Genomic DNA, 15,015 nt, shown 5'->3' with positions numbered 1-15,015 from the left:
ACCGACCTCCAGACTGTAAAGTTTAAACTGGTTCTTAGAGCCCAGGGCAAATAAAATCAACATATTACAATACAGATTTCCTGGTAGAACTCCAGTCCAACTGAGGGTAGTTTCAGAAGGTGAGTTTGTGAGTTACAGCTTGCATCCACATCCAACTTCATATCCTTGCAATTCTAGGTTTGAGAACCGTCCCAGAACCCTCAAGTAACTGAGAGCATTTCTCCATGGAGGGCCTCCTGGAGTTTCACTTGCTCGGTCCTTGGCTCTGCTTCTGGTGGCAGAAAAGGCACATTTGCATGCAGACAAGGCAGACAAGACCTTCCCGGAAGGTTGGGATCAGCCCCTGCCCTACATTTGATAACTGCTGGCCTCTCAATCGCTTGCAGTCAGAGACCTACTTAACACCGGTAGCAACTGAGAAACCGACCCGTGCTGCTGTATTTTAAAGAGTTGAAATTTCTCTTTGAACCCCTTCCCTCTATTTCTGTGAATTCCGAGATAGCTCTCCATACACAATACTTCACACGTATACAACTACTTTTCACTCTGGGGTTTTAAAGATATTTATAAACATCCTCTCATTAATCTTCACTGTGCCCCTGAATAAGGTCACAAGTGAGATGGGCTTCGTTTTTATAGGAAGGAAATAGAGGTTCCCAGTCGTTGACTTGGAAAGAGAATTTGGGTGGAAGGCAGAGTTAGATCGCTTCGTCTTGCCATTGTCCACCTGTCCCTCTACAGCCCTGACCATGCAATCTGCTGTGGTTATTGAAACCCACTTGGAAGTACTTCCTGTAAAAACATTTTCACTGCAGACGCTGTGGGTTGTCCATTTCCTGTTCAGATGAAGGGGGAAGGTAGGATTCCACCGTGGCTGTGCTGGGAGGCTTCAGGTGGGAGGTATGTTCTCCCATTTTGTACTTAGAACACTGTCTTCTGGAACACATTTATCTATAGCTCCCAAATCCCTGGAGCCGTGTGTGGTACACATTTGAAATGAAAGCCGAGGTCTCGCCTCTGCGGTGTGCCCTTGCTCTCCGACAGAGCTGACTGAATATGATTCATTCCTGGCTGCGGCGGGCTCAGGGAGGGCTTCATGTCTCACACAGGCCGTGCTGGGCTGTAATTTCTTAACTTGGTCCCAAGGCCATTTCTGCCTGTAGTCTTGAAGAATCTCTCTGCCAAGAAAGACGCATGTGTACACAGCTCCTTCAGAGAAGGATTCCTTTAAAGAGTATTTCAAATCTGCTGTTTTAGTGACTGATGATGCTTCCAAAGATATACTTTAATACATTTATTTTTACATGTGTGTTTTCATAATATGCTTCTGTTCTCCATCTTTTTAGTTTAAAGGTCTTATAATTCTTCAAATGGATACACTGTAGAAAATGTTTAAAATATTGCAAATTTAAAAAGCTTTAAATTGTCTATAAACCACAACTCTTTGGGGGTGTTTTCTTTACCCCTCCCTTAATATTTGAAATGACTATAATGACTTGAAATCAGCCCTCCCAACCCCCCAAAGCCCTAGTTTTCTTTCAAGGAAAACCACAACCTGGACACCAGGAATGCTAACAGCATACATTTTGTTCTAGTTTCTCTCTCTCTCTCTCTCTCTTTCTCTCTTTCTCTCTTTCTTTCTTTCTTTCTTTCTTTCTTTCTTTCTTTCTTTCTTTCTTTCTTTCTTTCTTTCTTTTCTGTGAACTGAGTTAGAAAAAAGAGATAAAAGTCTCTAAGTTTTAAGCTGATCTTTTCTACTTAAAAGTTATCATATAGGAGGTTTCTGTATCTTTTTATTTTGTATATCCGTGTCTTCTGTCTTGTGTAACAAGGAATCGGTTCTTAGACACACAGAGAAGAAATAATTACAATATCTTATGTATGTTTGTACAATTAGCCAGTGCTAATTGCATTAACCAAAAAACCTGTTTGCTGTGTCACACACGTGGGCTGAAGGAAGCCTGCCCTCAGCTGGCTCTGATTGGTAATAATGAATTGCTATATAGCCAATGGCTGGACAGAGGGGGACCTTTAGATTCCTGCCAAGACAAGGAACTGGGATAAAGGAGACAGAGAATCTCCATGATTTGGTGGGAGATGGATCAGATTTAGAGCTGCAGAAGGAAAATCATCCAAAATGTAGGTGAGAAGGAATGTGGTCCCCCGAAGGGCTGCCCCAAAGTGTCTTTGGCAGTAAAGAGTAGGGAGTCACCCAGAGGAGCCCGAGCAACAAAGATAAAATATAGAATTAGAGGGCGCTGAACCAGGATTACAGGATGGAAATGTGTGCTGGCTGTGGGGAGGTAGAACCACACAGCCTTTGAGTTAGCCAAGGCATTTTTAAATCAACTGCTCTCTCTCTCTCTCTCTCTCTCTCTCTCTCTCTCTCTCTCTCTCTCTCTCTGTGTGTGTGTGTGTGTGTGTGTGTTCCATTTGTGAATCCAGATAGCTCCTGGTTGGGTGTGCAAGTGTGACTTGCCAGGAGCCAAAATGGCTTAGCCCACTACCCATATAATCCTGTATCAATGGGTGTGCTTTATTTTATACTACACAACAGTCTGAAGATATTAAGCTAAGTATTTATAACAACAATATAATCACTAAAAATAGTTTTTTTAAAAATATAATGTGTGGTTTTTGTCATCTTCCTATTAGAAAATATTGGTGTTATACCTGCATCATCAAAACCTATAGCCCTTACATACTGTACTATCTTTTGTTACACAGTGATCATGTATTTTATATTCATTACTAAAGCTATGATAATATTTCTCTGGGTTTTTTCTTTGTGTATGAATCTTGTTTTCTATTAAATTTATCAGGAAAGACTCATAAAACTATGTTACCTAAATTTTAGTAGTTTGTACATTCATATTTGAGACAGTCAGTTTTGCTAGGTATAAAATCTTTCGCTCACATTTTCCTTCCTTCAGTGTTTTAAATACATTAATTAGTCAGGTTCTTCTGCCACAAAGTATTGTGTTTAAAATCTTATACTTCATTTCTTATTTTTACTAAAATGTTTACAAGGATTGTTTTTCTTCATTTTAAAATCCAGGATGTTTTGGTTTCTACATTAACTATTCTGGTTGACAGTCTCAGGTATACAGAGTGTTCATAGAATATATAGTATCAGGCTTATTTTTGTTTTTAGTTTTAGAAAACTTTGCTTGCTTTACCCTCTTACTTTAACAATATTTAAAGCTATGAGCCATGTCTGCTGGCTAAATAGGGAAAATAAAGCAGGTTAATAGTGTCAACAACTTCTAGTTAACATTCTTTGCCAAGATGTCATTGTCTGTCATGATTTTGTACATCTTTCAGGTAGAAATTGATGTGAAGAAGTCATGGAAAATTACAGATGTGTGTAATATATATATATCAGAGATCAATAACCATTCTTTTCTTTTTTATGTGCTGGCCCAAAGTCATCCTCCACAGTCCAGGCTAGTTTCAAACTCATTTATTAGGCCAGCAGTTCTCAACCTGTGGACTGCAACCCCTCTGAGAGTTGAATAACCTTTCCACAGGGGTTGCCTGATACCATTGGAAAACATTTATGAAGTAGCAACAAAAATAACTTTGTGGGAGTCACCACAACATCAGAAACTGTATTAAAGGGTTGCAGCCTTAGGAAGGTTGAGAACCACTGCTCTAGTCATAATGGTCATGAACTCTCTGTTACACAGACTGGCCTTGAATTTGTCCTGGAAGAAAGCACCTGTTTCTGTATGAAGGTGTCATATATAATGTCAGTTCTGCTGGAGGAAGAGCATGAGAGTGAGGGTGGTTTTGATAGGTCCAGAAACAATGGAATTCAAATAGACAAGGCTTGGGCAGTGAGAACATTAACAGAGACACCTGGAGTGTTGAGAAGTATGGCTGCATTCCTCTCTTCCAATAGTCAACAACTGCCACTGGTGTCCTGCAGTTCTTGGTAGATACTTGGACACCTGTTTTCACTGTGGAGTTGCCTATGTAGTATTAAAGCTGCAGACCAATTAAAACTCTTACATTTTATTTTTTCATTGAGAGGTACACACAAGTAGAGGTCAGAAAATAATCTATACAAAAAGGTTCTCTCCTTTTATGAAGTGAGTCCCAGGGACCAAACTCAGGTTTGGTCAGACTTGGGGCTTTTACCCACTGAGCCAACTTGACAATGCTTTTAATGCAAGGCTTTGGAGATCATACTCATCCTCCCAGAGTTCTTGTTAAATAACTGTATTTTGAGAAATTCATAATATGAGCTTTGAACCTGAGGGTGCTGCCTAACCATTGGTCATGTCTTTAACCTTGTAGAGTTCTTCCTCTATGGTTTAGAACGCCACCTTCCTCTGTAGTGTCTCAGTGTTTATCTTCTCTCCTTAAAGCAAACTCCAGTGATACTGTGCTACCCACCTGGATGACCCAGGTGATGTCTAAAGGTGCCCGTCGTTATTTCGGTCACTGTTTTGATTACAAAACTGTACCTATTTTGAGAGGTCTCCTTCAACCTCATTTTCTCCCTATGAGCTCTGTGATGTTTGGTATATAACATTAAGGAATAGGGGGATTTCTTGGTAAAACAGACCTCAGGACAGAAATAGCCGCACGTTTTCACATATGGCACATTGGAGAGAGCATTTGGAAATTATTAAAGATCAGTATTTTCAACTATAAGAGTGAATAAAACAGATGAACTGTTAACTCAGGAAAAACTCCTGTATAGTCATAGAAGAAATAGTCAGGACAAGGTGAGCGATGTTGGCACAGCTGTGCTATCTAAATTACTGATTAGCATTGCTAAAAGTTGTGAAATCACCACGGGGAGAGGAAAAGATGGATGCTGTGTGCTGGAGACATGAGCCATTACTGTCAAACATCTAACCTGTGGTGGCAGAAGCACACTGAGTATGGACAGAAGCTGGAGATAAATATTAAAAATATACTGTTAGCATTTCGAGTCCAAAGGGCTGAAAAAAATAGAATATGGGATTGCATATTGCATTATTATTATTATTATTATTATCATTATTAATCTTTCTATTTGAACTTGAAATTATGTTCATGGTTACTTCATGAGTACTCATGAAAACATTTTGAAATAATGTTGACTTTCCAAGGCTGAGTTGTCATCAAACAGAGTACAATTGCTCCTTGACCTTTTGGCTAAGATCAAGTGTAGAATCAAACAGAGATCATAATTTAAGCTCAATAGGGCCATGTTTTCCCTTTTGGCCTGTCCTTTGGCCACTCAGTTTCTGTTGGACTATAGCCCTAGCTTCTTCCACCACAACCATTTAAATAACTTACAACAATTTTACAGATAGAGTCTTATTTACTTATAATTTTGGTCACTCATAATGTTGTACAATAAAAAAAATCATTAAATATTTGTGTATTGTTACCCATGTTCTTTATTCACATGTTTATTGGGACATTGATGAGTTTCTCCTTTATTTCATATGCATTTTTGATGGTTATGGATATTCAACATTTAGTAAGATATATATCATATATGTATATGTGTATGTGTATATGTGTGTATGTGTATATATAGTCTTTTGCTAATTAGAAATCAATTTAATTTAATTTTTCTTAACTTTTTATACTTTGGACTTAAAAAATGTATAGCCCCTATACATTTGTCAGATCTCGACTGGCCTACACTAGACAATGCTAATTTATTTACTAGATTTTTTTTTTTAATGCAGTGCTAGAATCCGAACCCAGGACTTGAACATGCTGGGTAAGTATTCAAGTATTGAGCTATATACTCCCAGGTCCTGGATTTACCTTCTTAGTCCAACTGGTGACTTAAAGTAAGTGGCAGGGTTTCTCAAGGACAAATCTCCAGTCACATCTTGTGACCCAGGACGAAAACACCCAACCCTCCCCCCCCCCCATCTTTTACCCAAATCTTTTGTTTTTGTGTATACCAATGAAGTGTTTTTCTGATTGGCCAGTGGACATTTAAACTAGGTTGATTTGCTGATAGTCCTTGGGGGAGGACCCTTAGTAATCTCTGTTATGCTATATTTACAAAGCAGCCACACTGTTTTGTGATAATTTGTTTCTTCAAACTAGGCTGTGAACTACAAACAAGTAAAGAGTTGAGTTGATTTGGTGAAGACGCAGTGTTCATCTTCAAATGGGCACCCAAATGGGAAACCTCTCACAGTCTCTGCTAGACACAAATTCTAATATTAAAAATATACTAGCTATTAATGTTCTGCCATGAGTCTTAGTTTCTCTTTTATTACTTTTCTTCCCCTATAAGGAAGTTTGTTTCTGTTTGACATTAGAACAATCTGAGAGATTTTGGAGCAACAGTAACACCTAGACCCTCTCTAGATAACTCCAGACTCTTGTAAACTGGAGCCTGAACATCAATACTTTGAAACCATTCCCTCAGGTCATTTTGAAATCCAGTCCTGACATTCAGGCACTCAAATAAAACATTTTAATTTGGTAGATCATTTGACTGTCATGCACTAGATCTAGGGTTCAATTCTTGGTACTGAGAAATAAATTTAAAAACAAATACTTTGATTTGTTTTAAATACTATACAATGCCATAAATAAAAAGTACATGTCTCAGGAGCTTATATAGAAGTCATGTGATCTTTGGGTACCCTCCCCCCAAAAGTGTAGACCAGTGGTTCTCAACCCCTGAGCCACAACCCCTTTCGTGGCCAAACATCCCTTTTATAGGGGGGGTCACATACAAATATTTACATTATGATTTATAACAGTAGCAAAATTACAGTTATGAAGTAGCAATGAAATAATTTTATGAATGGGGTCACCATGACATGAGGAACTGTGTTAAAGGGTCACAGCATTGGGAAAGTTGAGACCCGCCGGTGTAGAGGAACTTGGGTAACTGCTGGATGGGGGTGATGTTAAGGGTATGTTTGGTATCCAAAGCTCTGTGCAGAGCAAGCCACGTGCTTCTGCTTCCCATCTCGGTGCATTTGGGTTGCTGTCACAAAACTTTAGGTGCTTTGATAATTGAGGATATTATTTATCACTCCCGCTTCTGGAAACAGGGAAGTCTAACATCAAAACAATAACAGGTTTGGTATTTGGGGATGAGCTATTTCTTATAGATGGTGCTTTAAAAAAAACCAACCAAACAAACAAAATAACCACAAAAAAATGCCAACATTTTATAAAGGTACCAATCCATTCAAGAGGAAAATACTCTTGACCAAATCACTCCCTGAAGGACCCAGTTCTTAATACGATCATACAGGTATTAGGTTGTGTGACAGCTTAAATGAGAAATGCTCCCCAATAAGTAGGGTCCAGTGTTTGGATATTTGGTCTGAGTTGGTGCTGTTTGGGGAGGTTTAGGAGGTATGGCCTTGCTGAAGGAAGTATGCCGTTGGGGTATAGATTTGAGAACTTGAGGCCTTTGCTATGACAAATTCTGCTCCCTGTCTCTTGTCTCTCTGCCCTGGTATAGCCTTACCCCGCTGGAGCTTGGGCCATAGTAAACTCCTTCATATATAAGGTGCCTCGATGACGCTACTCCACCACAGCAACATCAGGGTAACTGATGCCAGTTACAACATACACATCTGGTAAGGACATCAACATTCAGATTTAGTACTTCTACATGATGATTTGGGAAGTAGATTCTGGGAAAGCCAGTGGGTTGGAGAGGCTGAGATGGTTTCAGGCCACACTACAAGGCTTCCTTTCATTCCCAGAGTCAATACTCTGTGCCCCTTCTGGGGGCTATCTGTCTTCAAGTCAGTCCTCTAGTTGCCAAGCTTCTTCGTTGCCTGTGATGAGCAAGAGAAACTGTGAGGTGGAGGATTGGGCTCTTTGCTAGTTTTTAGTTTCAGATGCCCAGATCCACCTGGATTCTGGAAGGTTCGGATCTCCCAGAAGCACCCCCCTCACACACACACACACACTGTGCAGCTCCCCGAGTCTACTGGGAAATGCTGTGTCCTCAGTTCACACTGTGGAAATGGCTGGGACTAGGATGAGCTTCCAGAATTGGCTTTCCCCCTTCAAGTTTAAAGGCAACATAGCGGCTTCTTCCTTCTTTCTCGTCTCTTTCTGCAGTTCAACCTCAACCACTGGAAGAAAGCATAGACTGCAAGTTTAGCTTCCTGCTCTTCTGGCTGACATCACAGACTTTGCTAACCAGCAGAGTAGTAAGACAGCCAGGAGACTTCAAACTACTACCCCCACTCCTTCTGACTATTAACGGGACTTAAAGGTAAACCTTACCCCTGGGGACCTAGAAGAAAGGGGATGGCTATTAGGGGTCTCTCTGTATGTAAGTCTCATGTGGTGATTGGGCCTCTGGGCTCCTTTCCACTGTCTCTTCTCTGGGTCAGGGGAAAATGTCAGTATAGCTTTGTGCCAGAGATGTGTTGAAAAGCTGAGTTAAATATGGTGATGACAGAGGTAATTTATCACCTCCTCCTTTCTCCCTACTGTTTCACTTCCTTTACATGACTAATGAGGAGGAGCTGCTAAAATGCTGAAGAACCTCCTGCTCTCTGTTCTGTGTTACATGGCTTACCATTTCTCAAATCTTCTATGTTCTTTCTATAAAGCATTTTCTGCCCATGTCTTCTCCAGCCTACTGCTTCCCCAAGGAAGCACTGTTCTTACTCAGGTTATTTTCCATTCAGAGTCTCCTCATCTTCTCATAGCATCTATCTACTATCCATCCTTCTGTCTGTCTGTCTATCCATCTATCCATCCATCTATCATCCATCCACCTATCCATCCATCTGTCCATTCATTGTCCATCTGTCCATCCATCCGTCCATCTGTCCATCCATTGTCCATCTGTCCATCCACTGTCCATCCATCCATACAAAAGACTACTGTTGCTTATCATTTGTTTCTAATCAAATAAGAAGATTGTAGGAATTAATGGGGTAATGTTTCAATGCATGTACCTATAGTATAACATCTAAACCAGGTTAAACACATTTCTTTGATCCAACATTTTATCATTTCTTTATGGTGAGAACTCAGAATTCTTTCTCTAAGCATTTTTAAAATTCTCAGTACAGTAGCTTTGTACTGTCCTGCAAAGCACAAGGACACCAGAATCTTACTTCTGTCTAACTTTAGCACCTATTGCCTAGACTTTATTCACCTTGTCCATGCCTCGGCCTCTGCTAACCAGCATTCTACTAGAAAATTCCATGGGTCTTGCCAACTATTTTGTGGCAGACTTTGCTGATTGTTGAAACCAAACCCAACATGAGCAGACACTAGGCCATCATTCTTTGTAGTTTACAGCCTGGTTTGGGAAAACAAATTATTATAAAACAGTGTGGCTTGCTTTGTAATAAACATAACAATAAAGAGAATATAAAAACATAAGGGACTCATAGGAATCTAGGATCCTATGATCTTTTCTGTTTGTACAGTGGTAGGAATTGAACCCAGAGCCTTGTGCACCGTAGGCAAGCACTCTACCACTGAGCTTCTTGAGAACCAAGAATTTGAAGGATAGAAAAGAGCTTGCTAAACAGATTAAAAAGAAACACCCAGGACAAGGCAAGGAAGTTGAGAATGGCACTCCCAACAAGCAACTGAAGAATTCGATATGGGATGAGGAGAGACGTAGGGAGAAAACAAATCAAAGAAATATATTGGAGGTAGAATTTGGAATTTAATTCTGTAGAAACAACAAAGGCCAGAGTGTTGTTTAAGAAGGCCAGCAGCACAGTCACCTTTGTTTACAGAGGGGATTACCCAGGTGAGGTGAAGAGTCAATCAGAGGGCACAGTAAATGGCAAGAGTTGGGATGCAGCAGACAGACAGCATGACACATAATATGTCTCAGTGAAGTAGGGGTGGGGTGTGTGTGTGTGTGGGGGGCCTCTTGGGGGATCATGCTTCCTAGAGATAATTTACAAGCACTATCCTAATGTTATGCTTACAATAAAAAATCCTGTCCAATGTTTCAGATGTTACCTCCGTCATATTAGGATTTCATTACACTGTAACTGTTCGGTTTTTTCCCCTATGGCCACCCCAGTTCCTGAATAATGATGCAGAGGCTTATTTACTTATGAATCAACTCCTAGGCCTTAAGATAGACTTGTTTCCCAACTAGCTCTTAACGTGTATTAACCTGTTTATGCTATTCAATGTCTGCCATGTGGCTGGTTACCTCTCCTCAGTTTCATACATCCAACTTCCTCCAAGTCCTGAGAGCCTAACTCCCAGAGTTCCTCTTTCTCTCTGCTGAATATCACACCTTTTAATCCTGTCTCATCTTATTGGCTATCAAATTTCTATTGATGAGGCTTTACACAGTGCATGGCAGATTATCTCTACAGTAACCTGCAGGTTAAAATTAAATATTCAATAAATGAAATGAGTAAATATCAAATAAGTGAAATAAATAAATAGTCAATAAATGAAATAGTATTCACCTTTAACCCCAAACAATGAAGGTAAAGTTGGTTTGTAGAAGGAAGCACCCGTGTTTGAACATTGATATCTAATTGAGTGACAAAGTGATGACTCAGAGAAAGATTTGACAGAATACAATTTGTCCAACTCTCACGAGAAGAGAGGGGAAAGGGAAGCTATTTAAGGACAGAGAGGGAGAGAGAAAGAGAGAGAGGACAGAGGCGGTTTTACTGGGACAGTTATACAGATACAGGTTGCAGAGAGGCAACAGGCTAGACAGCTGGACACGGGTAAAGACAGAATGAGCCAGAGAATGAGAAGGAGCTAGAATATTAGAGCAAATTGCCAAAGTTAGTATGAGGCCAAGCAGAGAAACTCAGGAGAGGCCAAGAGAGAGTAGTCATTATTGAATCAGTTAGCGTGGAGAAAAGTTTTGAGCCAGAACAGCTGAGTTGACCAGCCAGCTGGAGTTCAGAAAGAGCTAGAAAGGGTGAGCTTATTCATTAGTAAGACTCAGAGGCTAAAAACATTCTAGGCCTAGATTAGATTATACAGAGGCTAGAAGCTTTCAGGATGAAGCCTAGGTTAGTAGACAGAGTACTAAACTCAAATGCAGTAAGCATTCAAGAAGACAATTACGTCAGAAGAATAAAAGCTACTTTTACATAAGTGGCCATCATACACACTTAAGCACCAAACTGCTACAGGAGAGTCAGGATATACATGGAGAGTCTAGCAGTCTCCCGGGAGGTGTTTTACTTCATCTACCTTGAGAAACTTTTGTTTAAAAAGTGGGAATACCTAATAAACACTACAATAAACATTCAGTTTCACCATGTAAATACAGACCCGCAGCTATCCCACACGTGCTACTGAAACCTTTGTCTTTTCAAGCCTCTGGTGTCCAGGATGGGCAAGCATGTCTACCATGTTGTTCTCCTCCAGAAGGAACTTGTGATTCATCAATAGATGGCTAATTAGCTCTTCCCACATCCATCAGCTCTCTGAAGTCTAGCTTACTCTAGACTCTGCTGTCACTGACCTTTCCATAACACGTATCACCATGACTATTGGGGTTTGTATATAAAAGGTTACTCACAGACTCATGGGTTTAAACACTTGGCCCACAGCAGTTGGTGGTCTTTGGGGACATCCTGGAATTTTTGTGAATGTTGCCTAGTTAGGGGAAATGAATCACTGCAGGGCAGGCCTCCGACAGATGGAGCTCAGCCTGCCTGCTGTTCCCTGCCTGATATTTGGTGACCAGATGCCTTACCATGCAGCCAACACTGAGTAGAGCCCCTCCCACAAATGTTCCTTCCCTGTCGAGAGTACACTGAAACCACAAGCTAAAAGAACGCCATCTTGTCTTCATTTGCTCCAGTGAAGAAAGTAACTCATACTGTGACCATAGTTTCATCTTTTCTTCGAATGTCCAGCCCTTTCAGGTAGAAATATGTAGTGTGGCCATATTTCTATGATTCAAGATGTCTCACCTTCCATTTGTAGGCAAAACAGTTCCAATTCATCTGAACGCTCTTTCTCTGCACCCTTGCACCACCACCCCCATACTGAGAAATAACTTCTGTAATTGGTGAGTTTGAGATCACCTTCACAAAACCTGGGTACACTAAGCTATGCTCCTCTGTGAACCTTTCTTAGCAACTGTGTATGATTAACCGAACGCATTAAAAGATGTATTTGCCAATAGCTAGCCGACTTATTGAAATAAACTGGTTTTTTTTTGTTGTTTTTTTGTTGTTTTTTTGTTTGTTTGTTTGTTTTTTGTTTTTTTGTTTTTTGTTTTTTTGTTTTTTGGTCCTGAATCTGCTGGACCCTGTGCCTATTTCAGTGAGTTCAAAAGTCAGAGTGTGGAGATTCATTGGACCCCAAAATTCTAAACAGAGAGAGAGAGAGAGAGAGAGAGAGAGAGAGAGAGAGAGAGCCTTCTGTTCCCAAGGAAACTATAATCTGATGAGCTAGAAAAGGAAAGTGCATTGTTTGCAAATTTATTGGGCAACACAAGCTAATGTAAAATAAACTGTTCATGAATAGACAGAAATAGAAATAAAGATAATTGTGAGGTATAACACTTTTCACCACTAAAGGAGAACAAAGTGAAGAAATAAACAGGAGTGGGTTTATAGGAAGATGCTGGAGATTAGATTCAAATAGAGAGGCAGGGGCTTTGTAAATCAGAGCTGGGGTGAGATGGACAAGCAGATAAAGGTGAATGGGAAGTGCAATAAAAAGCAAGAACATTTCCTGTGTATTCACTGAGTCAGCAAGCAGGTAGCATGGCTCCTAAGGGTGGTGCAGATAAACCACACTAGAAGTACTGAATTAAGACACTGGGAAGCTGTTGAGGAGGAAGAGCTCAAAGGCTTTTAGGAAATGTGAAAGGAAGATATTGCCCGAGGAGAACTGCTGGCAGTGGAGACAAGAGGTGTGGAGGACTTGCTGATTTTTTGTTTTTTGTTTTGTTTTGTTTTCTTTTTATTAAACCATAAGTGTGCCCCCAAAAATATTGGGTGGATTTGAAAGGTATACTTGATAGAGATGAGGGTTTTGCTTTTTGTTTGTGTTTGTTTTTTGTTTGTTTTTGGTTTTTTTTGTTTTTTTCCCAATTGACGTCAGGGTCCAATACTGACATAGCTAAAAGATATCAGAAGCTCTTTCTGACTTGTTTGTTCTAACATGTTTCTAGTGTATGCTTTCCAGAGTATCTGATGCTCACTTTCTGCAGAAAATATCTCTCCTGAAATGTATGGGACATTTATTTAATGGTTATATATCCAGTGGTTGGCCATCTAGAGATAAAAGAAAATTAATCAAACTTCTGAAGTTATTCAGGCCTTTTAAAAAGAATACATATTTTTGTTTAGTAGGAAAAATCACTTTAACATTTCTCTAGAAAGTAGATAATCCTCAGCAGCAAAGACACAGCACTGAATCTGCACACAAAGAATGAGGGGGCACTCCTTCCTCACCATCATATATAACCATGGACTAAACATGGTTTTAGAGCTAAATGTCAGGGTTAAAACTAATCACTCATAGAAGAATTTAAGGAAGAAATCTTCACAGTCTGAGACTGAACAAAGCCTTCTTAGATACAATACACACACACAAAAAAAACCCACAGTTGACTAAAGCCAAAAATTAAAAATGTTCATGCTGCAAGGGATGCCATCAAGGAACTGTGTGTGTGTTTGTGTAACCCTAGACTAGAAAAGCAAGGGCTTATAAACAATATCTGATAGGAAATTGGTATGTGGAATATATAAGTTATACTTGCAGCTCAATATGAAGAAGACAAATAATTCAATGGGAAAATAGGCATAAGAGATAAGTAGACACTTCTCTAAGGCGCATATAAAAAAATACTCGCCATGCTGCATCATTCAGGAGGCACAAATATAAGCCCAGTGAGATGGCTCACTTATTAAGATGTCTATAATTCTGAAAGACTGGCAATGACAAGTGCTGACCAGCCTACAGAGAAAGTTATAAATGATTGGTGGGAATTTGAAATGGAGATGTCAATTCAGAAACAATGTGACAGTTCCTCAGAAGTTTAACATAAAGTTGCCATATAACACTAGGTATATTTCTAAGCTAATGAAAATAGATGAAGATAAAACATACACAGGGCTATCCAGAACAGTGTTGTTTATATCTAAATGGTAAGGAGAATTAACATACTGGTCAATGGACACATGAATAAATAAAATAGTATCTATGCATACAATGAAATGTTGTATGTAGGAGATGCAACAAAAAAGCATGGATTCAGTCCACAAAATATTATGTTTAGTGAAAGAAGCTATTAGCAAAGTCTGTTTATAAAGAATTCAAAATTAGCATTTGGTTTTGTGTGAGCTTTATACAAATCAGAGTCATTTGGGAAGAGAGATTTCCATTGAGAAATTGCCTGGGTAATATTGGCCTATAGGCAGATTTGTTGGGCATTTTCTTGATTAATAAGTCGGGGGGGGGGGGCAGCTAGCCTGCTGTGATGTGGCCACCATAGGCAGGTGGTCCTGAGATATCTAAGAAAGTAGGGTGAGCAAGCCAGTAAGCAGCATCCCTCCCTGCCTTCTGCTTCAGTTTCTGCCTCCAGGTTCCTGCCTGTGTTCCAGGCCTACCTTCCACAGTGATGGACTGTTAGCTGAAAGTATAAAACTAGATAAACCCTCCAAGTTGCTTTTGCTCAATGTGTTTTATCATAACAACAGAAACCTTAACTAAGACAGGAAATGAGTTGGCAATGAATGCTAGTGAGCTAATCTTTATGCTAACCACTATGCTAATCATTAATTGGTAAAGACAAAACTAGTTGCATAATTCTGTGAACCTCCAAAAAGCTAATGAAATGTGTGCTTCAAATAGATGAGGGGTACATTCAGTGAAATCAATCTCAGTAAAGATAATCTATTTTTCAAAGTCAGTGTTCTGTGAAAAGGAGAGGGATCACGAGTTCTCAGCCCTAGCTGAAGAGCAGTTGACAGTTGATGGATTCTAGGGCAGGGAGACTGTTTTCTTCAAGGTGATCCTTGGTGATAGGTCAATCACACTCAGTGGATTCCCCCACCTGTAAGAATATGAGCAGAGCTACTGAGCCCA

Source organism: Apodemus sylvaticus, chromosome 18, assembly GCF_947179515.1.
Source record: "Apodemus sylvaticus chromosome 18, mApoSyl1.1, whole genome shotgun sequence".
Classification (NCBI taxonomy): domain Eukaryota; kingdom Metazoa; phylum Chordata; class Mammalia; order Rodentia; family Muridae; genus Apodemus; species Apodemus sylvaticus.
This window is presented reverse-complemented; position numbering follows the sequence as displayed.